This window comes from Penaeus monodon, chromosome 1 (assembly GCF_015228065.2).
Source record: "Penaeus monodon isolate SGIC_2016 chromosome 1, NSTDA_Pmon_1, whole genome shotgun sequence".
Lineage (NCBI taxonomy): Eukaryota > Metazoa > Arthropoda > Malacostraca > Decapoda > Penaeidae > Penaeus > Penaeus monodon.
The window spans coordinates 7,022,662-7,047,661 of NC_051386.1; the positions used below are offsets into that span (position 1 = coordinate 7,022,662).

The following is a 25,000-nucleotide window of genomic DNA, read 5'->3' on the forward strand; positions in this document are numbered from 1 at the left end:
CCCCCTTACCCACCCTCCCCCTTCCCCTTCCCTCCCTCCCCTCCGCCTCCCTCCCCTCCTTCCTCCCACCCTTCTTTTGCTCCTCCTTCCCTCCTTCTGCTTCCCTCCCTCTCCCCCAACCTATTTTTGACCACATGCGGATGTCGCACGCACGGCGGCAATTCTAGCGTGCGAAGGGCGAGGGGAGGGGTGCAGGAGGGGAGGGCTACAGGAGGGAGGGGGACTACAGAAGAGGAGCTACAGGAGGGGGGGCTACAGAAGAAGGAGGGGCTACAGAAGAGGGGCTATAGGAGGGGGGGCTACAGAAGAGGGGCTACAGGAGGGGGGCTACAGGAGGGGAGACTACAAAAGAGGAGGGGCTACAGAAGAGAGGCTACAGGAGGGGGGACTACAGAAGAGGAGGGCTACAGGAGAGGGGGGGAGGAAGGAAGGGGTATAGGAGGAGGGAGGGCGTAGGAGGGAGGAAAGGGGGTAAGAGGGGGAGAGGAGTGGAGAGGAGTGAAGAGGGGTAAGAGGGGGTGAGAGGGAGTGGAGAGGGTAGAGGAGTAAGAGGGGGGCAAGAGAGAGTGAAGGGGGGTGGAGAGGGGGTGGAAGGGAGGGAGGGGGTGGAGAGGAGTAAGAGGGGTGGAAGGAGTGGGAGGGGTGGAGAGGGAGTGAAGGGGGGAGGAGAGGGAGTGGAGAGGGAGTGGAGAGGGGAGTGGAGAGGGGGAGGAGAGGGGGAGGTAGGAGATAGGCAAGGGGATTCTCGTCTATGTTCTATATCACATGTCTGATTCTCTATTCCTTCATTTACTCCGTTCTTTATATCATGCCTGTGTATATATAACACGCAATTTATAACTTACCATAATAAATAACATACAACATATTGGACATAACGCATAAAATAACCTATGCAATACAGGATATACAACAAACGACATATACAATATGTAATATAAATAAATAAATAAATACAAATAAAAATGCCAATAAATATAAACATGAACATAAACATATACCGAAATAAACATAACTATAGACATAAATATAAATACAATGCAAAAATATAAATGCAAATGCAAACCTATCAATATAAATATAAACATAAATGATAACTAAAATAAAAATACAATCACAACTATAACTATAACTATAATTAGGTGTGTGTGTGTGTGTGTGTGTGTGTGTGTGTGTGTGTGTGTGTGTGTGTGTGTGTGTGTGTGTGTGTGTGTGTGTGTGTGTGGTGTGTGTGTGTGTGTGTAAGAGAGAGAGTGTGAGTGAGAGTGTGTGATTGTGTGTGAGTGTGAGTGCATGAGTGCGTGCGTGCGCGTGTGCGTGCATGTGGGTGGGTGTTTACACACACACACACACACACACACACACACACACACACACACACACACACACACACACACACACACACACACACACACACACACACACACGCACAAACGCACACACACACACATATATAATATTATATATATATATATATATATATATATATTTTATATATATATATTATATATATATAATATTAATATATAAAATATATACATATATATACATATATAAATATATATATACATATATAGACATACACATATACATATATTTAATACATACATATACACAAACATAAATGCATAAATGCATGCATACATACATACATAATCTGTATATATGTAATAATGCAAATTCACAGAATAGCACCACACTAATATGACATATATATATATATATATATATATATATATATATATATATATATATATATATATATATATATATATATATATATATATATATATATATTACACAATAAAAGCATATGCATAAAATAGAAAATAATACATGAGCACAAACAACCAAGCATATTAACCCTCCCCCAAAAAACAGACACGTGTATGAAGTAAATCATCACAATAACAATAAACTGGTCACGCAGGAGAGGAACGAGACGCGAATCACGATAATAACCCCACTGGCAGAGGCGATAACAGTGAAAATAGCCCAACCGCCGCCAGCAGCAAAGGGCAGCCGCAAAAACTCGGGCCAAAGTGACCCAGGCGGCGGGCGTGCGGGCGTGCGGGCGGGCGTGCGGGCGGGCGACAAAACCGCTTAGCGCCCGGCGACCGCAGCCCCCGCCACATTCAGCGCCCGCGGCCCCAGGCGATTAAGCTGATCTTGGCAAGCGGTGTTGCTCAACAAATTTAAACTCTCTTAAACGCCGGGCTGGAATATTGGCTGAAATAAAAACTTTTTTCATTTCTTTCTCGTCTTTCGCCCCTCTCTCTTCCTCGTCCCTCTCGCTCTCTTTCCCCCTCGCTCTCTCACTCTCGCTCTCTCACTCTCGCTCTCTCCTCTCGCTCTCTCACTCTCGCTCTCTCTCTCTCGCTCTCTCTCTCTCGCTCTCTCTCTCTCGCTCTCACTCTCGCTCGCTCTCCCTCTCCCTCTCGCTCGCTTTCTCTCTCTTTTGCTCGCTCTCTCTCTCTCGCTCTCTATAAATATATTTCTCACGCTCTCCTGTTAATCTGTCAATGCTATCGCTGTTTTATCTGCCCCACATTAGTGATGCCAGTAGGGGTAAGGGACAGCGCCGGAGATAGATAGCTACGTGTAATCGTAATAAACAACTACGTTTTAAGAATGCCTCTCTTTCTCTCTCTCTCTCTCTCTCTCTCTCTCTCTCTCTCTCTCTCTCTCTCTCTCTCTCTCTCTCTCTCTCTCTCTCTCTCTCTCTCTCTCTGTATTTCTCTTTTTCTCTTTCCCTATTTGTCTCTCTCTCTCTCTCTCTCCCCGCCCCCCCAAAATTCACTAAAATTCAAAATACACACACACCGATAACCGCGTTACATTAGAACGAGAAGAGGCCAAGGGGGAAGGGGGAGGGGAAAGGGGGGGAGGGGAAGGGGGAGTGGCGGCTCGGCTGGTTGGCTGGTTGGCCTACAGAGTGCCTGGCACCATGACTCACATTTCCTGCCTTGTATATCCCTTATTTCCTCTTGTCGGTGCGACGGGGCCACACTAATTCATTCGTTCATTCATTCTTACATACATACATAAATCATATATACATACATATTTATACATTCATATATACATACATGCATTCATATTTACTTGCCATATGCCAACCTACCACCCTACTTGCCAACCTACAACCTACCAACCTACCTGCCTGCCTGCCTGCCTGCCAGCCAGCCAGCCAGCCAGCCAGCCAGCCGCCGCCGGCCAGCCTGTCTGTCTGTCTGTCTGTCTGTCTGTCTGTCTGTCTGTCTGTCTGTCTGCTGTCTGTCGTCTGTCTGCTGTCTGCCTGCTGCTGTCTGTCTGTCTGTCTGTCTGCTTGCCCGCTGCTTGCCTTACTGCTGCTTGCCTGCCTGCCTGCTGCCTGCCTGCCCTGGATAGTGCATGCTGCCTGCTCTGCCTAGCCAAGCACCACAACCAGCCAGCCAGCAGCCACAGCCAGCAGCCAGCCAGCCAGCCAGCCATTCAGCAGCCAGCCAGCTGTCTGCTTACCGCCTGCAACTGACTCCTGCCTGCCTGACTGCCTGCCTGCCTGCTGCCTGCTGCCTGCGACCTGCCGTGCAATGCCTGCCTGCCTGCCTGCCTGCCAGCCCACCCGCCTGTCTGCCTACCTACGCACCCACAAAAAAGTAATGATGACGATAACATCAACAAACAAAGCACTATCAACAATAACACCAAGCCTATTAGCGATAAGAATCCTAATCTCGCCACTACGAGCTCATAAAAAAACAATAACAGAAACACAGCCGAAAAAAACTCGACCAATAAACGAACAAAATTACACACATCCGAACGCCGAGAAAGCCAGAGACGAACACACGCAAAGAAAAGAAAGAGGAGAGAATAAAATAAAACAAAATAAAACAAAATAAAAAACCAAAGGAGAGAAAACATACACCCCACATCCTTCCCCTGAGCCGCCCTCGCTCCCTCGCACTTCCTCTGACGCAACGCCCGGCTCTTGGCACCTTTTAGTGGCACTGTGACGTTTCCGCTTTCGTGGTAAGTCATTCCTCGGGGTTTTCGAACGTCGCTCCCCTGGCACGATCGCGGAACGGGAGGGTCACGGTGGAACTGATCGTCGAATTGGCTAGCGTAAATATATAGGCAGACGACAGACAAACACAGACGAATATAAACAGACAAACACAGACAAATATAGACAGACAAACACAGACGAATATAGACAAACAAACAGACAAATATAGAGACAGGCAGATAAATAGATAGATAGATACACAGATATATAGATAGGTAGGTAGATAGGCATACAGGCAAGCAGACACGCAGACAGACAAAACAATGAGACAGACACAGACAGACTGGCACATGAACAAACAAAAAAACAACCAAAAAAAAAAAAAACAGAATGGAAATCCAAACTCCAAATTCTTTTCACAACTCTCCCCCTTCCCTCCCCCCTCCCTCCTCCCCCCATGTCAACCCGATCTCTCCCCATTCATCCTCCGAGCTCCACACGACGGAGGGGGTTGCGTATGTACTGTGGCAAATTGCCATATGAATCACGTTTCCCCTCTCCTCTCCTCTCTACTCACCTCGCCTCGCTTATCCTCTCCTCTCTTCCCCTTCCGTCTCTCCCCCTACCCATCCTCCCCTCTCTTTCCCTTCCTCTCCTCCCTTCTCTTCCCCTCCGACTCCTCTCTTGCCCTCCCTCTCCTTCCCTCCTCCTCCTCTCCCTCCCTCCCCTCCTCTCTCCCTCTCTACCCTCCCTCCTCCCTTCTCTTCCTTTCTCTCTCTCTCCTCTCCTCCCCTCCCTTCTCTTTCCTTCCCCTCCCCTCCCTCTGCTCTCTTCCCATCCCCTCTCCTCCCTTCCCCTCGCCTCCCCCATCCACCTCCGAATTCCATCCAGCACACAAGAGGGTCAGAGGCACAAGCACGCACACAATATCTATTCATCTGATGCTGATTCCTTCCCTCCTCCAATACGTACATACATGCGTACATACAAACATAAATGCATGTGTATATATGTATGTATGTATGTATGTATGTATGTATGTATGTATGTATGTATGTATGTATGTATGCATACATACATACATAGATATATATATATATATATGATATAATATAATATATATATATATTATTGTGGTGTGTGTGTTGTGTGGTGTGATATGTGGTTGTGTGTGTGTGTGTGTGGTGTGTTATGTTGTGGTTGGTGTGTATGTATCAACCTATCTATCTATTAATCTATTATCTATACTGTACCTATCTATCTCATCCACCTGTCTACCTTTATCTCTCTCTCTCTCTCTCTCTCTCTCTACTCTCTCTCTCTCTCTTCTTATATATATATATATAATATATATAGATATATATACTATAATATATTATATATAGATATATATTATATATATATATTCATGTGAAGAAAAATCCACAATACAAAAACTAGATTTTCTATTTTTGTATTGTGGTTTTTTTTTGTATAAAGAGAGTGCTTTTATATATATATATATATATATATATATATATAATATATATATATATATATAATATATATATATAGATATATATATACATATATACATACATATATACATACATATTATACATACAATATACATACTATAATATACATACATATATACATACATATATACATACATACTATACATACAGATAACATACATATATACATAATATATACATACATATATACATACTATATACATACAATATATATATATATATATATATGATATATAGTATATATATATATACACACACACACACGCACACACATACACACACAACACACACACACACAACACACAAAACACAACACACACACACACACACACACACACACACCACACACACACACACCACACACAAATAATATATCTAGATCAGACTGTAGCTATTCTAACATGGCACACATGAACATGCACATACAATGGTGTGTGGTGGAGTGGAGGTATGTCTTGAGTAGAGTATGAGATGAGTATGAGTATGAGTGTGAGTAGTGAGGTGAGTGTGAGTGTGAGTGTGAGATGAGTAGGTATGAGATGAATGAGTGAGGTGAGCGTGAGTGTGAGTGTGAGTGTGAGTATGAGTATGAGTATGAGTGTGAGTGTGAGTGTGAGTGTGAGTGTATGTGTGAGTGTGAGTGTGTGCGCGCGCGCGCGTGAGAGAACAAAAAGTTCAGCGAACTCCAAACCAACAAATGAAAAAGACCGCCGAAGGAGCCGAAGGAGCCGACGGAGCGACAAACGCTGCGGCGCTATCCCGACGCACAGCAGCGCCTCCGGGCTGGCCATCCGCGACCCAAGAGGCGCGACGCATCCGGATAATCGCCGCCATAAACATGTAATGAAACCCGTTTATGGCTTATCACAAGAGACGGTTGCCCTGTAAACATATCAACGCCCTGCCCCCAACCCCCGTCTACCCCCCCCCCCTTCATCTTCCGTCCCACCTTCCTTGGTCTCAACCCTTGTTGCTCTGAAAGGTCTGCCACTTTGGTCGAAGAAAGGCAGGGAGGAATGAGGCAGAGAGAGGTAGAGAGAGAGAGAGAGAGAGGAGAGAGGGGGGGGGTGAGGGAGAGGGTAAGGGTGAGGGTGAGGGTGAGGGAGAGGGTGAGGGAGAGGGTGAGGGAGAGGGTAAGGGAGAGGGTGGAGGGAGAGGGAGAGGGAGAGGATGAGAGAGAGAGAGAGAGAGAGAGAGAGAGAGAGAGCGAGAGAAGAGAGAGGAGAGAGAGAGCGAGAGAGAGAGCGAGAGAGAGAGCGAGAGAGAGATAGAGAGAGAGACAAAGACAGAGATAGAGATAGAGATAGAGACATAGACAGAGAGAGAGAAAAAAAAGAAAAGTACGATAGGAGAGAAATCTACCTCATCCCCAAAATTAGCAATGCATTTTCCCTTTCTCCCCCGCTCTCCCTCCCTCTGTCTCCCTCCCCCTCCCCCTCCCTCCACCAACCCCTCCCTCCTTCCTTAGCCTTGCCCTCCTTCCCCCGCTCTCCCTCCCTCTGTCTCCCTCCCCCTCCCCCTCCCTCCACCAACCCCTCCCCTTCCTTATCCTTGCCCTCCTTCCCCGCTCTCCCTCCCTCTGTCTCCCTCCCCCTCCCCCTCCCTCCCCCAACCCCTCCCTCCTTCCTTAGCCACGCCCTCCTCCCCCCGGACCCGACGCCCTCGCTCTTCTTGCCGCCACGGGGAGATTCTACTCCACACGCAGCGAAGGAAAATAGTTTCTTGCAGGAAACATAATGCCGGGAAACCTCTTTACCACTTCATTATAAACCGATCAGGATACGTGTTAACGGAATTGACGGATAACGACCACAGCGTTTATGAAGAAAAAAAGAAAAGAAAAGAAAAAAAATTAATAATAATGATGATAATGATAATAATAGCGATAAAGGTGGCGTTGATCTCCCTCTACCACTGGAACAGGGGCGAGCAACGTAGGAGGGAGGGAAGGAGGAGGAGGGAGGGAGGGAGAGAGGGAAGGAGGAGAGGGAAGGAGGAGAGGGAGGGAGGGAAGGAGGAGAGGGAGGGAGGGAGGGAGGGAGGGAGGGAGGGAGGGAGGGAGGGAGGGAAGGAGGAGAGGGAGGGAGGGAGGGAGGGAGGGAAGAAGGAGGAGGGAAGGGAAGGGAAGGGAAGGGAAGGGAAGGGAAGGGAAGGGAAGGGATGGGAGGGAGGGATGGGAAGGGAAGGGAAGAGAAGGGGAGGGAGGGGAGGAGAGGGGAGGCGAGGGGTGGGGAGGAGAGGGGAGGGGAGGGGAGGGGAGGGGAGAAGAGAAGAGGAGAGGCGAGAAGAGGAGAGGAGAGTAGAGTGAAGAAAAGAGAAGAGAAGAAAAGAGAGGAAAGGAGAGACGAGAAGAGAAGAGAAGAAAAGAGAGGAAAGGAGAGACGAGAAGATTAGAGAGGAAAGGAGAGAGGAGAAGAGAAAAGAGGAGAGGAGAGAGGGAAGGAGGAAGGAGAGGGAGGGAAGGGAGGAATGAAAAGGGAGAGAGGGAGAGAGGGTAAGCGAGACTAAGGGAGAGAGGGAGAGAGGGTAAGCGAGACTAAGGGAGAAGGGGACAGTTGGATAGATACATGCATACACAGATACGAAGATAAGTTGAAGCACAAATTTATATAAAAAAAACGCATGCAAATACTTACTTACTTACAATAACTAGATATATGTATAAACTGTATGCCTAATATACACATACATGAGACAGATACAAAAAGTTACATACGCGACACAAATACACACACACGAAAAAAAAACATTATCTAAAATAATAATAATAATAATAATGATAATGATAATGATAATAATATTGATAATAATAATAATAATAATAATAATAATAATAATAATAATAATAATAATAATAATAATAATAATAATAATAATAATAAATGGTAATGGTAATGGTAATGGTAATAATAATAATAATAATAATAATAATAATAATAATAATAATAATAATTATAACAATAATAATAATAATAATAATAACAACCATAACAACAATAATAATAACAATAACAACAAAAACAACAAAAGAAGCAACAACAACAACAACAATAATAATTATTATTATTTTTGTCATTATTACTATAATGAAATAATAATAATAATAATAATAATAATAATAATAATAATAATAATAATAACAACAACAACATCAACATTAATAATAACAATAATAATAATAATAATAATAATAATAATAAATAACAATAATAATAATAACAATAATAATAATAATAATAATAATAATAATAATAATAATAATAATAATAACAACAATAATAATAATAACAATAACGAAAACAACAATAACAAAAAAATTAACGAGAGCAAGGGAGAAGCAGAATAAAACACACACACACACACACACACACACACACACACACACACACACACACACACACACACACACACACACACACACACACACACACACACACACACACACACAGAAGCGGACACGGTACACGGAGTTACGACGGTGAGTGACGTAGAAAACGGGTCTTGGAAGATGCATTATTTCAGGTCGGGTTACAGGACGGACACGAAAAGCCTCGCCGCCCGCAGACAAGCAGCCCGCGGGACCTGGGCGTGATGGGCGCAACGGCTATTTAATAAAATTCGATAAAAAAAAAATCCCCTCTTTAAATGACAAAAAAAAAGAAATTTAACGAATGCATAATCACGCCATAATGATCGAAATTCTAATGGCAGGTTTAGTGTAGTCTGTGCTGAGGGTTTCGGGCGTTAATCCTCCCTTAAAAACAAACTTTTTTTCACAAACATGAGTGATATAGATAACTAAACAGATAAAGACAGAGAGAAGGAACGGGAGAGAGACGAACAGAATAGATAAGGACAAAATAAAATAACATAATAAAATGGAATAATAAAACATAATAATAAAATAATAATAATAACATAATAAAATGGAAAAGAAAAGATAGGAAAGCAGACTAAAGATATGACAACAAAACAAAACAAAACAAAAAAAGAAGAGAGAACGAAAGAACAACCAAAAAAAGAAGAAAAAGAGACAGATAACCAAATAAAAAATAAATCCCTCCCCCATTAAGCAACAAGAGGAGACGAACTGCAACCTCCCCCCCCCCACTCGCTAGTACTTGAGAAAAAGAAAAAGAAAATACAAATAGCGAGACGAGAGAGAGTGAACAAAAATATGTAGAAACGAAGAATAAAAATGAAATAGCGAGAAAGAAAAATTATATATACTCTCGAAGAAAAAAATCAAATAGATAGCGGGAGAGAAAATATTTGGAAGAAAAGGAAATAGATTGCGAAACAGAAAAATATATAGAATAGAAGAGAAAAATAGAGAGAAAAATAAACAGAAACAAAGAAACAAATTAAATAGGAGACCGAAAAATATCCAGAAACGACGAAAAAATCAAATAGATAACGAGAGAAAAACATACAGAAACAAAGAAAAAATCAAACAGCGAGAAACGAAGACAAAAATAGATAGCATGCCAGAAAAATAAATAGAAACGAAGAAAAAAGTAGACAACGAGACAGAAAAAAAATACACAGAAACGAAGACACGCGAGAAAAACAACTTAATATTCCCGAACACCCCGCTCGCACCACACACACACGCTGGGTCACGTCTGCGAGACGGCGGCGTGAAGTTTTTGCATGTGTTCTTGGCTACCGGTTCCCCCTCACAACGCCGTGCATTCTGTAACTTTTATTTCTTGCGTAAGGAGGCGCAAGGCAGCGGAGAAAAAATAGCTTGAGAGAGAGAGACAAACACGAACTCACAACGTCCCTTCCTTCATCTTTTTCTCGCTCTTTCGTTGAGACACTGATATACTCACAAAGAGAGAGAGAGAGAGAGAGAGAGAGAGAGAGAGAGAGAGAGAGAGAGAGAGAAGAGAGAGAGAGAGAGAGAGAAGAGAGAGAGAGAGAGAGAGAGAGAGAGAGAGAGAGAGAGAGAGAGGGAGGGAGGGGGATAGGGAGAGAAGGAGAAAGAGAAAGAGAAAGAGAGAGATAGGAAGAGGGAGCAGTCGGAGAGGGAGAGGGAGAGGGAGAAGGAAGGGAAAGGAAAGGGGGAAGAAGAGGGAGAGTGAGTAACGATGAGAAAAAAAAACTAACTCCAGTACACAAACAAACGAACCCAAACCCCAAAGACTTTTTTTTTTTTTTTAATGCAGGGACGTTAACGAAGAGCGAGCCCTCCGCTTCGCAAATCATCCCGAAGCCTTAAAAGAAATCACTCGCGCGACTGGAGAGAGCAGCGGCCCTGACGGGATAATCACGCCGCGCCGCCACAGATAACGACCCCGTGTTAAGTCGCGGCGGAAAGGGAGGGGGGGGGGGGTATGGGGAGGGGGAGGGGGAAGGGGGGGAGAAAAAAGGAGGCGAGGGGAGGGTGCTGGGAGGAGGGGGGAGGAGGAAAATGGGGAGAGGGAAGGAGAGAATGAGGGAAAGATGGGGAGAAGGAGGGGGAATGAGGAGAAGAGGGGGAGGGGTGGCGAAGAGGGGGAGGGGGGAGAAGAGGGGAAGGGTGGCGAAGGGGGGAGAAAGGTTAGGCGGGGGAAGAGGAAGGGGAATGGGAAGAGAAAGAGGGAGAGGAAAAGGGAAAAGGGAGAAAGGGAAAAGGGAAAAGGGAGAGAGAGAGAGAGAGAGAGAGAGAGAGAGAGAGAGAGAGAGAGAGAGAGAGAGAGAGAGAGAGAGAGAGAGAGAGAGAGAGAGAGAGAGAGAGAGAGAGAGAGAGAATGGAAGGAAGTGTGGGAGAGGAAAAGGGGGTGGGGAGAAAGAGAAGGAGAGGGGAAGATGGGGAGAGAGAGGAAGAAAGAGGAAGAGGGAGAAAGGAGGAGTGAGAGGGAGGGGGGGGGGAGGTCGAGGCCCAGCTCAGCCAGAGTCGTTCTTCGAGGAGGAGCGAGGCGAAAAGCTGAGACAATAGAGCCAAGGGAAGGGGAAGGAGGAGGACGAATGGGAAGAGGGGAAGAAGAGGGAAGTCTGGGTGGGTTGAAAGAGAGACGGAGGGAAGGAGGGAGAGGCTGAGGGAAAGGAGAAATAAAATGGAAGAGGGGGGCGAGTGGAGAGGGAAAAAGGGAGAGAGAGAGAACAGACAGACAGAGAGACAAAAAACGAGAGAGAGAGAGAGAGAGAGAGAGAGAGAGAGAGACAGACAGAGAGACAGAGAGACAGACAGAGAGAGAGAGACAGACAGAGAGACAGAGACAGACAGAGAGACAGAGACAGAGACAGAGACAGGCGACACACGGACAAAGACAGAGACAGACAGAGAGACAGACAGACAGAGAGGACAAGCAGACAGAGAGAGAGACAGCGAAGAGGAAGGCAGGCACCCGACCCCCAGAAGACCGCGGACAACGACAGACAGACAGAGAACAAAAAAGGACGCAAAAGGAGGGGGATCTTCGCGCCCCTAAAGAAACGCGATCCCGACGTCAAACTGCGATACAAATAACCCCGTCACAAACGGAGACCAAGATTTCCATTTCAAAAGTGCCACAGCATTCCCCCGCGACGACTTTCCACGCTCGCAGACACACGCACACTGACGCACGTGTAAACACACGTACACACAAACACAGAGGGGAGGGGAGGGGAGGGGAGAGGAGAGGAAGGGAGGGAGGAGAGGAGAGGAGAGGAGAGGGGAGGAGAGAAGAGGGGAAGGGAGGGGAGGGGAGGAGAGAAGAGGGGAGGGGAGGGGGGAAAGAAAGAAAGAAAGAAAGAAAGGAGAAAAAAAAAGAAAGAAAGACAAAACGTAAGAGAGGAAAAACATACAGAGCAAGAAAAAGAGAGAAAAAAATAGTGATGGAGAATGAGAAGAGGGGAAAAAGAGGGAGGAAGCCATCAGCACGAGGGGAGACTCGAGAGCCACTATGGGTACGCGCATCACCACCACCCATTTCCCCTCGTGGATTTCCCCTCCTCGCGCCCGAAGTTAGGGGAGGCGGAGGAAAATGGGAGTGTAGGGACAAGGCAGGGAATGTAGGGACAAGGCAGGTGTAGGGACAAGGCAGGTGTAGGGACAAGGCAGGTGTAGGGACAAGGCAGGGATGTAGGGACAAGGCAGGTGTAGGGACAGGGCAGGCGTAGGGACAAGGCAGGTGTAGGGAAAGGCAGGTGGACAGGGCAGGCGTAGGAACAAGGCAGGTGTAGGGACAAGGCAGGTGTAGGGACAAGGTAGGTGTAGGAACAAGGCAGGCGTAGGGACAAGGCAGGATACACACAGACAGACAGACAGAGACAGATAAATAACAAAGCACAGCAAAAAGACAGGCGAAAGGAAACCCAGACACAACACGCACGCCCACTTGAACACAAGCACGGACACAGACAGACGCACTGGCAAGCAAGGGAGGCGGCGGCTAGACATGCAGGCAGACGATGGTTCGGAATAAAGCTCTTTAAGGTAAACAAATGGCTTTTTTTTTATGTATCTAATTCCCCCTCCCCCCCAACCCCCACCCCCACCTCCCCAACAAAATTACACTGCAATTTACGTAATCTTAAAAAAAAAAAAAAAAAAAAAAAAAAAAAAAAAATCGTACAGACAAGCACGGCAACAATAAACAATAACAACAACAACAACAACAACATGGAGGAGAATAACCCAGGAAGCAATAAAGAAGCAAGCCAGGTAGTTCGTAAGGCCGGCCGTCCCATTACCACCACAGAGATTCATGACCTTAATAAATTGTGAATTACGCTGACGTCACACATTTTAGCGAGTCGGTAGGAGTAATAGGAAATTTATCGAGTTAATTATTATGATGAATACGGTGGTGTTGAATGTGGTGGTGGTGACTATAACAAGAACAATGACAAAAACAATCATAATATCAGCGACAACAATAGAGCAATAACAAGAACAAGAAAAAATACAAGAACGCGTCGGCAACAATAATAACACCAAAATAGTAATGATAACAATCACAGCAATATTAATAACATGCGAATATCATCATCATCATCATCATCATCATCATCATCATCATCATCATCATTCATCATCATCATCATCATCATCATCATCATATTATTATTATTATTATTATTATTATTATTATTATTATTATTATTATTATTATTATTATTATTATTAATAGCAATATCAATAATAGTAATATTAATAATAGTAATATTAATAACAATAATATCAATAATAATAACAATAATAATAATAACAATGACGATAATGACATCTATGACGAAATGGTGATAATGATGATGATGATGATGATGATGATGATGATGATGATTGAAATGATAATTAATGAAAATGATAATATAGATGGTGTGATGATGATGATGATAATGACGATGATAATGATAGTGATAGTGATAACGATGATAATAATGATGATAATAACATCAACAGCAACAATAATAACAATACTCATTATAACAATATCTAACAAACAACAAAAATATCCCTGACAAAAACAGCTAACGACAATAAACAAATATTTTTTTTCCTTACATTCCTTTCCATTCCTTTTCTACCAAACACGACACAACAAAAAACAAACAATAAACACGATAATCTCCCACACACACCCTCTAACCCCCACCCCACCCCACCCCCCCCTAAGGGCCAAGGGGCGCGATCGATAGCTATAGACCCGCCTTCACCCCTGCCAAAAGGACGAAAATCCGGCCCAGTAAACACGGGGATCGCGAGAGAGAGAGAGAGAGAGAGAGAGAGAGAGAGAGAGAGAGAGAGAGAGAGAGAGAGAGAGAGAGAGAGAGACGCTATCTTCCACCCACCCCTCCCTCCCTCTTCCCCTTTTCCTCACCCCCCTTCCCCTCCCCTTCCCCTCCCTTCCCCTTACGCTCCTCGTCCTATCCGCTTCATCCCCTACCCTCTTTTTCCAACTCTTTTCCCTTACTCCACTCTCCCTCTCCCTTCTTCCCTCTTCCCTCTTCCCCTCCCTCTTCCCCTTCCCTCCCCCTCCCTCTTCCCCTCCCCTCCCCCTCCCACCTACCTTTCATGTCATTGATTATCGAGGACACAGGTAGGTATGGGTGGGGCGGTTAAGGGGGGAGGGGGAAGAGGGGAAGGGGAGGAGAAGGGGGGAAGAAGTAAGTGGAGGAGGGAGAAACCGAAAAGGGGAAAGGGAGAAAGCGAGGAGGGGAATGGGAGAAGGGAGAAAATGGAGGGAGAAGGGGAGGGGGAGGGGGGAGAGAAGGGGGGAGGGTAGGGGAGAAGCGTTAGAAGGAGAAGGAAGATGGGGAAAAGAGTAGAGGAAAAGGAGAAGAGGAGATAGGAAAGGAGAGAAGATTAGAGGGGGAGAGAAGGAAGGGGAGGGGGAAGAGGAGAAGGAAGAATGAGGAGAAAAGAGAAGGGGAGAAAAAGGGAAAATAGGAAATGGAAAGCAGGAAAATGAAGCGTGAGGGAAAGAGGAAGAGGAAAAGGGAAAAGGAAGAGAGAAGAGGAATTGAAAGGACGGAAGGAAAGAGAGAGGAAAGACATGAGAAGGGGAGACGGAGAAAGAGAAGGAGATTGGGGATTTGTAAGAAGGGATAGAGGATAGGGAGAAAAGGAATGGGAGGACTAAATGGGGAGAGAAGAGAGAGGGAAGGATATTAGCCATCCTCCCCCGATCATCCAGGTGAAGCTGCGGCCCCTAATTACGTTCGACACGATATCCTCTCTGTTTATTCCGCTCTTCTTTCCTTGAAAACGAACGAACAAATACACACAAACACAAAACAGAAAAAGAAAGAAACACACACACACACACCACACACACACACACACACACACACACACACACACACACACACACACACACACACACACACACCACAACACACACACTCACACACACACACACACACACACACACACACACACCACACACACACACACGCACACACACACACACACACACACACACACACACACACACAACAACACACCACACCACCCCCCCACGAGGCAACCGGCGATGAGAGAAAGGAATATCGACTCAAATCAATGAACGCGAGCGCCGAATGTGGATCGTGTTTAAACTTATGACTCAATATTATCGCTTTTTCAGGCTGTGTTCACACGCCACCCATTTTTATCATATCACGGGTGATTCTCTCCTCTACATCCTTACTCTTCTTTTTGCTCTTTCTATTTCTCTTTCTCTCCCTCTCTCCCTCACCATTTCTATCTCTTTCTCTTTCTATTTCTCTTTCTCTCTCTCTCTCCCTCACCATTTCTTTCTCTATCTCTATCTCGTATCTCTCACTTTAACATTCACACTCACTCTAGGAACCTCGTTACAAGAACAAGCTTCACTCACTCACTCATTCACACACTCTCACTCTTTCTTCCTCAATTCTAACTCACCCTCATTTCCTCCACTATCACCCTCATTTTCCTCCTCATTCCAACTCTCACTCTCATTTTTCTCATTCTCTCATTCCCATTTTTCTCGCCTCATTCTCTCACTCTCATTCCTCCTATTCAAATCTTACTCATTTTTCTCATTCTCCTCATTCCCTCACTCTCACCTTCCTCCTCATTCTCTCACTCTCACTTCCCTCCTCATTCAAACTCTCATTCCCATTTTCCTCCTCATTCTCTCACTCTCACCTTCCTCCTCATTCAAACTCTCACTCTCGCCCCCACTCCACTAACCTCGTTACACTTCAAGACAACAGCGGGGAGCGAGATAAACATCGAGAGAACTACACCTGTTCCGAGAACACAGGTAAAGCATAGCACATTTTCAACAATTTCCGGTTTCTTTTCATAGCGCTCGTATCTCTAAATTTTGCGTTTTCTCCTTTTTTTTTTAAAATCCTTCTTGTCTCGGGATTCTTTGTTTACCCTCGATTTTTTTTTCGGTGCCTCGAGGAATGTCCGTTTGCCCAAGTTATTTCCCGTCTCGTGACCCCCCCCCCGTCCTCCCCCCCTGGAGATTGAAACGAAGGGAGATGGCGAGGGGGGGGGGAGGGTGGGAGAGAAGAGAAGGGGGGGAAGGGGAAAGGGGAAAAATGGGGGGGGTGGAAAAATGGGGGAGAGAATAAGGAGAGAGGGGAGAGGGAAGGGGAGGGGAGAAGGGAAAGGGGGAGAGAGGAGGGGAAAAAGGAGGAAGAGGAGAGGGGGAGGAATGGGGGGAGGAGGAGGAAGGAAGAGGAGGAGGAGGGAGGAGGAGGAGGAAGGGGAGAGGGGAAAGAGGAAAGGAAAAAGGAAAAAGGGAGGAGGAGGAGGGGGGAGGAAGGAGGAGGAGAGGGGAGGAGGAGGAGGAGGGGGAGGAGGGAGGAGGAGAGGAGGAGAGGAGGAGGAGGAGGAAAGGCAGGAGGGGAGGAAGAGGAGGAGGAGGAGGAGAGGAGGAGGAGGAGTGGGAGGAGGAGGAGGAATGGGAGGAGGAGAGGCAGGAGGAAGGGAAGGAGGAGAGAATGAGAGGAGAAGGAAAGGGGGAAAAAGAAAAAGGAAACGTAAAAAAGAGAAGAGGAAGGAGAAGGAGAAGGAGAGAAGAAAAAGGGGAGAAGAGAGAAAAAGGAGAGAAGAGAAGAAAAGAGAGAGAGAGAGAAGAGAAAGAGAAGAGAGAGAAGAAGAGAGAGAGAAGAGAGAGAGGGAGAAGAGAGAAGAAGAGAAGAGAGAAAGGAGAAGAATTAATGGGAGAATCAACCTGTGCATAAATATCTGTTATTGGTTTATTAGGTCGACCGCCTGGCTACTGCACTATAGACCAGAGACACCATAAATCTCACAAATTCATATCCGGGCCGATTCCACAGAAAACGGGAATAGGAATGGTCCATTAGCGATATCTTATTCATTTCAGTCTTTTGTTTTTATTTCCTCAAGATTTTCTTCTTTCTTGTTTTTGTGTTTCTTCTTCTACCCCTCCGTCATATCCTTCTTTTTTATCTCCTATTATACGCAGGGTACTATTTGTCATTAAGTATAAAACAATTATTTTCATATATATTATCATGTGAAATAAATAATTAAAACAATGATGATACTGTTAATGACATGATGATGATGGCGGCGGGCGGGCGGGGGGGGCGGTCGGTGGGTTCGTGCGGTGGGGTGGTGGTGGTCGTGGGGGGTGGTGGCTTTGGGGGGGGGTGGGTGGGTGGTGGCGGTGGCGGTGGCGGTGGCGGGGGGCGGGTGGCGGTGTGATGGGGGGGGGGGGATGGGGGGGACGAAAAACCAGCCACCAAGCCCCTCCAACAGCAAAAGCGATCGCGCACTCCACCGCAGGGCGCGCGGGCGGAGCGAGGCCTCCCCCCCCCCCCCCCGAGCCCCCGCCTCACGACACGGAAATGGCTCATTCACTCGGCCCGCGCGGATATCTGACCCCGAGGTAGGTGCCTGACCTCGGGAGCTAAAATCATGGCGATTTCGCGCTCCACTTGGGGAGGGGGGGGGGGGCTGAAAGGTCAGAAGGGAGGAGGAGATGGGAGGAGAGGAGGAGAAGGGAAGGGAGGAAGAGAAGGGAAGGGAGGAGGAGAAGCGAAGGGAGGTGGAGAAGGGAAGAGAGGAGGAGAAGGTACGGGAGAAAGCGAAGGGAAGGGAGAAAGAAGGAAGAATGGGAGGGAGAACTGAAGGGAAGAAGAGAAGGGGAAGTTGGATGAGAGGGGGAGGGCAGGGAGGGAACTCATGGGGAGAACAGAGGGATGAAGGGAGGGAAGAGAGAAAGGGTGGGGGGAGGGGAAAGGGAAGCAGAAAGGAAAGAGGGAAAGGGACAGAGGAGCAAAAAGATAAAAGGAAACGGGAAGAAAGGAGGGAATAGAAGAGTTGAAGGGGAACAGGGAGGGGGGTGGGGGGGAAGCTAACCGACCAATATCCGACCAATGCATCACGAGGCCTGCGACCGATGCGAGTGGCAGTCAAGAGAAACGCCGGGGCTCCCAACGTAAGCCCTCAATGCAACGTGTCGACAAATCATAAGGCCAAGGGAGGGAAGGGCAGAGAGAGGGGGAGGGGGGGGGAGGGGGGGGGGGAGGGCGGGAGGGAGGGGGGAGGGAGAGAGGGAGAGAGGGAGGGAGGAAGCGAGGGAGGGAAGGAAGGAAGGACAGAGAAAGGGGAGGGAGGGAGGGAGGGGGGAGGGAGGGAGGGAGGGAGGGAGGAGGAGAAAGGGAGGGGAAGAATACGAGGAAAAGGGAGAGAGGGAGGGGAGGGGGGAGAAGGGTAGAAGGAACAGAGAGAGAGAGAGAGAGAGAGAGAGAGAGAGAGAGAGAGAGAGAGAGAGAGAGAGAGAGAGAGAGAGAGAGAGAGAGAGAGAGAGAGAGAGAGAGAAGGGGAGGTACGAAGGGAGAGAGGGAACAGAGAGGTAGGATGGGAGGGGGAAAGGAGAGGAAACAGGGAGAGAGAAAGGGGGAGAGGGAGGAGAGACGTAACAGGGAGAGAGAGAAAGGAGGAGAGGGAGGAGGGATAGAGGAGAGAGGGAAACAGGGAGAGGTAGGAAGGAAGGGAGAGAGGAACAGGGGAGGTGAGATGGGAGAAAAAGAGGATGGCAGGCGATATACAGGCGCACCAGCAATAGATTACTTTTCTCCTTTTCAGAGGGAAAGGTAATCTGACTTTTTTCTTTCCTTCTTTCTTTCCTTCTTTCCTTTCTTCTCGCGATTTCTGCTCGTCACCCTCGTATTCTTATCCTTTGAAAATTTTCATATCTCGATTATTTAATCGGACCTACCGTATTGGATTCATTGAAACGTGAAAAACGTTAATTTCGGAGGGCGAAAAAAAAAGTTTTCCCCGGCCTCTCTCGGGGACAGGTTTTGACATAGGAAAAGGAAACTATTCCACCTTAATTAGAAAAAAAAAAAAAAAAAAAAAAAAAAAAACATGAGGCCGATGCGTCAAAAAAAAAAAAAAACATGAGGCCGATGCGTCCGTGCCGAATTTTTCAATTTTGAAAATAAAAAATGATAAGTGGTGACATCCCGTTACTATATTCCTGAGTAAAACTAAATCCCATATATCAACCTCCTACGGAAGACCCGGCAAGGAAAACATTTAAGCAAAATATTTATATTTAGAATTTACATCCTGTTTTCATAATCGCCATCTATGCCGAACTTCTATTTCCCAACGAAAACAAATCTACTCGACATATAAATCCAGATATTAACTATGAGAGAAATATGCAAAGATCAAGAATACGGAACAGAAGCTGCTTCCTTACTTGCCTTGTGAATAAAATAATCATCCTCATTTATACCTATCCAAACTGTGAGATAAAATACATGATTAGGATAAGGTGGAATGGACAATGCTCACCCTTATCTCTCGTAATGACACAATTCCATCTCCATCGGTCGAAAATGACGTCCTGGATATCCTCATGAAGTTATTTTTAAATAAACGCAACATTCGAATATACATGCTAGTTAAAAAAAAATACTGAAATATGAATGACTTAACAATGTCTAAAAAAAAAGTGTATTTAAATTCCCTAAAATCACATCTTACTTCTATTTTTTGAGAGGTAAATCTACTCGAGCTTGCACAGGAGATGCCTGAAGGATGTTAGGCATTGCAAGGTTTTCCATACTGGCAATATTTTGCATCTGGAGCTATTTCAAAACCAAACAATCCCCTTGCGTCGCCCAAAGCTGATAAAAACGGCGTCTTTTGCCGTCGCTTACACAGGTCGTTTCCATAACCACATTACTCACACGCCAAAGGCTTTCCGTATAACTTTTCGCACTTGAACGAGTTTCTTTGCCGCAATGTAAACGGTGATGAAAGACGGCGAGCAAGGACGCAATGAAAAAATAAAAAAGTTACAAGGCAAATACAATGAATGATAATGAGAAAATGAATAGAAAGAATGAGAATGAAAAGGAGCAAGAAGAAGAAGAAGAAGAAGAAGAAGAAGAAGAAGAAGAAGAAGAAGAAGAAGAAGAAGAAGACGAAGAAGAAGACAGAAGAAAACAGACGAACATCCTCACATGTACCTTAGATGAGGAAAACAAAAGCTGAGGCAATGTGAAGAACAGATGCAAGCAGAAAAGAGATAACCAAGAAAAGAAAACCACTCAAACGGTAGCCCCCTTTCCTCAGACCAAATACCAACACCAAATCTAAGCTCCTGCTGCTGCGACTGCCACTACTTCCGCTGCACCCCCCCCCCCCTGCAAATGGTCTTCAATCACTCTCCTCATCGCCACGCCCGCGTCACCACGTACCACAGCCCTGCGAACGCGCGTGCTAATTCATACTCCACACGCCATCCGCCCACTCGCCTGCTTTCTCGCGAGGCTCTCGGCGACCGTAGTCTCCGAAAAGCGTTCTTGGGAGTTCACCGGAGAAGCGAGAAAGGGCGAGCGAACACCTCATTCGAGCAACTACTTAGCTCTTCAATCGTTTTGTTTCTCTGACATGACTACCGGGAATCTTTATCCTGGTGGCTTCTTCCTTCTAAACTCAAAAATATAAAAAAGTATGCGTGTCCTGTGAATCTACATGTGCGCTCCATTCCGAATACGCCCCCATGTTTTCATCTTTATTTCGGCTATGAACTACTAATATAAATCCCCGATGGAGTTTGGTGCAGGCTGCCGCTTCAGTCTAAAGCAAAGCAGGAAAAAAGCGAAGTAAACTACAGCCGAGGTTAAGTATTTTCCCGGAACTTCTCCCAAGCAGTTCGTGTCTTCAAGGGAGCAGCGCCGCTTATAGACGTGTGAATTATGTAAATGGGTTACCAAATTCTCGCTGGTTGCCGATTATTCCTTTGAATTCCCGGATGTGCACATTTGGCAGTCGGCGCTAACACCGATATGAATAGCGTTACGTCATCAACGCCGTGACGCCCCCGGGTACGCCGAGAGAGTGATGTGCGCCGGATGCGCGCCCGCGAATCTTTCTCGTCGCCGGCTATGGGCGGTGTAAATGTTTTGCTAATTACTCGGTTTGTTTGTAAATGTTGGATGTCGCTACTATTTTCGTACACCAAGAGCAACCATTTTTTTTTCTCCCTCTTCTTTTTCCTTTTCCTTTTTTTTTTTTTTTCTTCTTCTCCCTTATCGTTTCTTCTTTCTCCTCTTCTCTCTCTTCCTCCTCTTTCTGCCCCTGGTCCTCATCATCCTCATCCTCGTCTTTCATCGCTCCTCTCCCTTTACTCCCATAATTAGACCCAAGGTTGCTTCCCGCTGAGTGTCAAGATTATATACCGACGGCAATAGGAAACCCTGTCGAGGGATAACCATTTGAAAGCACCGTCTCGGCTCCGCTCTTTGACACGTAAACAAGTGTCTGGGTTGTTTGCGAAACTCCCTTTCAATTGATTCTTCCCTGCCTACCAAATGCTATGAGGCATGGAACTACTATGCTGCATGATGCTGACATACAGCAAGAAGGCAAGCATGATGCAATCGTACTGCATGAAAGCATCACACTGCGAGAACTAAGATACGGTAAGTACGGATACGAACATTTGATCAATGATGCAGAATTTGCACTGCAATGACCGTGTATTTGCAAGCTACAACTAGTTATAACAGCAGCGGTGGAGGTAGCAGAAGAGACAAAGTATAATAATGATAGTATGGTGAATTCAGTTTATGACGGCAAGTGTAGAAAACAGTTATGAATGAGAATCAATAACATGTCTTACATTATTAAGTTATTGAGTCCCATTCATATTTTCCTCTAGCAGCAGTGGCAACAGTAATAAATGTGTAGTAGTAAAGTTATTAAAACAGTATTCAGTAGTCGTAGTAGAAAAAAATAAAGCACTTTTTACGGTAAGTAACAGCAACTTTATCAGCAGTCGTAATGCTGATTATTGTTGTAATGACAATAAGAATAGTAAAAGTAAAATAGTAAAAGCAATACCAACAGTATTAATATTAATACGAGTAGTCACTGTAATAGTAAAAGTAATATTAATAGTAATAGTAATAGTAGTAGGAGTTGAGTAGGAGTAGGAGAGTAGTTGTTGTTGGAATAGTAATGGTAATAGTTATATTAACCGCAAAGCAATAACAGTAATACCATCGCAGCAGCAGCAGGAAAAGCAATAGTAGCCGTAGTAGTGGCCGTGGCCGCCGTGGGGAGAGGGCTGGTGGGGAGAGGGCTGGTGGGCAGAGGGCTGAGGCCAGAGAAGAAAGCAGCAGCAGTAAGCAGTATCACGTAAACGGGTAACGGCAAGGGAAGGACTGAATGCCACTGAAAAGGCAGCTTCTCGCGCAACATCAAGAGAGAGAGCAGGCGAGAAGCAGCAACAAAGCCGATCCCCGAAGACGCCGCCCCCGCAGCCTCCGAGCGCAACGAACGCGGCAAATCCGACAGCCAACGCCTGGCTTCCTTCTCGCCCGTGACACCCAGCGAGCGCGAGAGAGGCGGCGGCCACGAGGATTGCTGCAATTGCTGCATATTGCATCAGCCTCCTGCAATTCCGACAGTACTTCTCCGGGGCTCATTCAAGCAGCAGCGGTCAATCGATCCACGCGACGGTCGGCTGCGGCGGCCTGTCTACTCCTCGACCCCGGCCGGTGTCACTGGACAGAGCAAAACGCGCGCGCGAGCACACATACCCACACGCACACAGATACACACCAAACACACACACACGCACGCACGCGTGCGCACACACACACACAATAACACACAATAACACACAATAAAACACACACACACACACACACACACACACACACACACACACACACACCAAGCAGGCCGGCGCGTGTGTATGTGTCTGTGTGTGTTTGTGTGTGTGTGTTGCAGTCCCTCCAAAGCGCTGACGCAGTTGTCCTGAATCCTACCTCGACACCTAAATATTGCATCCTGCGGCGGGGCGTCCCGAGGCTTCATGCATGGAACGGGAATTTTAGCCCCGATTCCAGGCGAGACAACCAGTCCATCAAAAGGCTGAAAAATCGAGACCAGGGGATTCGTCCTCTCTCTTCCGTCTCGAGTTTTCTGTTCGTGCGTTTCTCTCTCGCCAGCCGGACTTCACTGCAGAGCGAGAGGCGAAGAGAACTCAGAAAGTCGACCCTCAAGAACAGGGCCGCTGTGCCCCCTCCCCCTATCGCACCCCTACCCCCACCTGTCCCAGATGACCTTCGCCGTGACTGGGAGGAAAAAAATTGACCTTGAAAAGGTTTATTTTGGCGCGGGATGGGGAGGGGAGGGGGGTCAGGGAAGGAGAGGACGGGAGTGGGGGAGGGTTGCAGCAGGGGATAATTACGCACGCGATCTCTTCCTGCATATGTTCAATATCGGGAGGTCCGGCCCCCCCCCCCCCGCACACAACAACTGTCCCCCCTCCCCCTCGCCCTGTCATCTTCCAGCACAAAGCAATAACATCAACTCTCACATCCCAGAAGCCTCTCCGTTGTGGGGCTTCCCGGCGCCTCTCCGCCTTACCTGTAGACGACCAGCCCCGTCCGTCTTGAACTTCCTGTTCAATTAGCGCTGACTCCTCGCTTCTCCGGCACCTGTCACGGACACTAAGCACCCTCGCTTCGCGCTCCTTCAACACCGGCAGTCACTGGCGAATGCGCCCGCGGCCTGTTCACCTTCAGCGTCTCGCACCGCGCGGGGAGGCACTGGGCAGCTACGCCAGCCGGAGCAGGGCGCCCTACAAGCACGGTGCCTGTAGTGAGGACGAACCCGAGGTGAGCGTGTGTGCGTGTGGCGGTGCCGTCGTGGAGGTAGTGGCCCTCCTCCCTCAGCACGTGGCACCATCACCACGCCCGCGTCCTGCCTGCTCACTGCTTACCTGCTGGCCCTCAACTCTCTCAGCCTTTCTCTCTCCCTTCCTCTCCCTCTTTACTGTTTGTGAGTCCGTCAGTCAGTCAATTAGTCTGTTTGTCTCACTGTGCCCTCCCCCTCTCTCTTTCCCTCTCCCTCTCACTCATTCTCACTATTACTCTTCCTCTCTCACTATTTTACTCAACACACTTTCCATGTCCCTGTCCCTCTCCCACTTTCTATCCGTCTTCCTCGCTCGTTCCCTCTCTCTTACCCTCGCCCTCTCCTTCCCCAACACTCACGAGGTCACATATTTACGCCACTATAAATCCGCATAAAGCACACAACCCTCGAAATCACGCCGTGGTATCGACGACCGCGAGGGGTCGTAGGGTCGCCTCTCGTGGTCCGCGGAAGGTGTGTGTGGTTTGTCAGGCGAGGGAAGGGGCAGAGGGATAACGGAAGGGGGAAGGGGGAGAGGGAGAGGAAGGGGCTGGGGGAAGGGTCGCAGGGATAAAGGAAGGGGGAAGAGGGAGAGGGAGAGGAAGGGGCTGGGGGAGGGGTCACAGGGATAAAGGAAGGGGGAAGAGGGAGAGGGATTGGGGGAGGGCGAAGAGGGAGAGGGATAAAGGAAGGGGGAAGAGGGAGAGGGATTGGAGGGAGAGGGAGAGGGAGAGGGAGAGGGAGAGGGAGAGGGAGAGGGAGAGGGAGAGGGAGAGGGGATGGGGGAAGAGGGAAAGGGAGAAGGACGGGGGAAGGAGGAGAGGGATGGGGGAGATAAGAGAAGGGGGTAAGGTAAGGAGTAAGTGGGGATGGGATGGGGAATGGAGGGATATG

General features: G+C 47.0%; 1 protein-coding gene across 4 annotated transcripts in view; it reads right to left on the reverse strand.

Moving 5' to 3' along the window:
- Positions 1–25,000, reverse strand: part of LOC119584571 (E3 ubiquitin-protein ligase ZNRF1-like) — a 151,243-nt gene that overhangs the window by 86,805 nt on the left and 39,438 nt on the right. The window contains exon 1 of one of the 4 annotated variants that reach the window (XM_037933455.1): positions 23,837–24,041. The exons of the other annotated variants lie outside the window; for them this stretch is intronic. The gene's annotated coding sequence lies outside the window, so the exon portion shown is untranslated. Of the gene's footprint in view, positions 1–23,836; positions 24,042–25,000 lie in introns of those variants that run through there. 4 annotated transcript variants of the gene reach the window in all.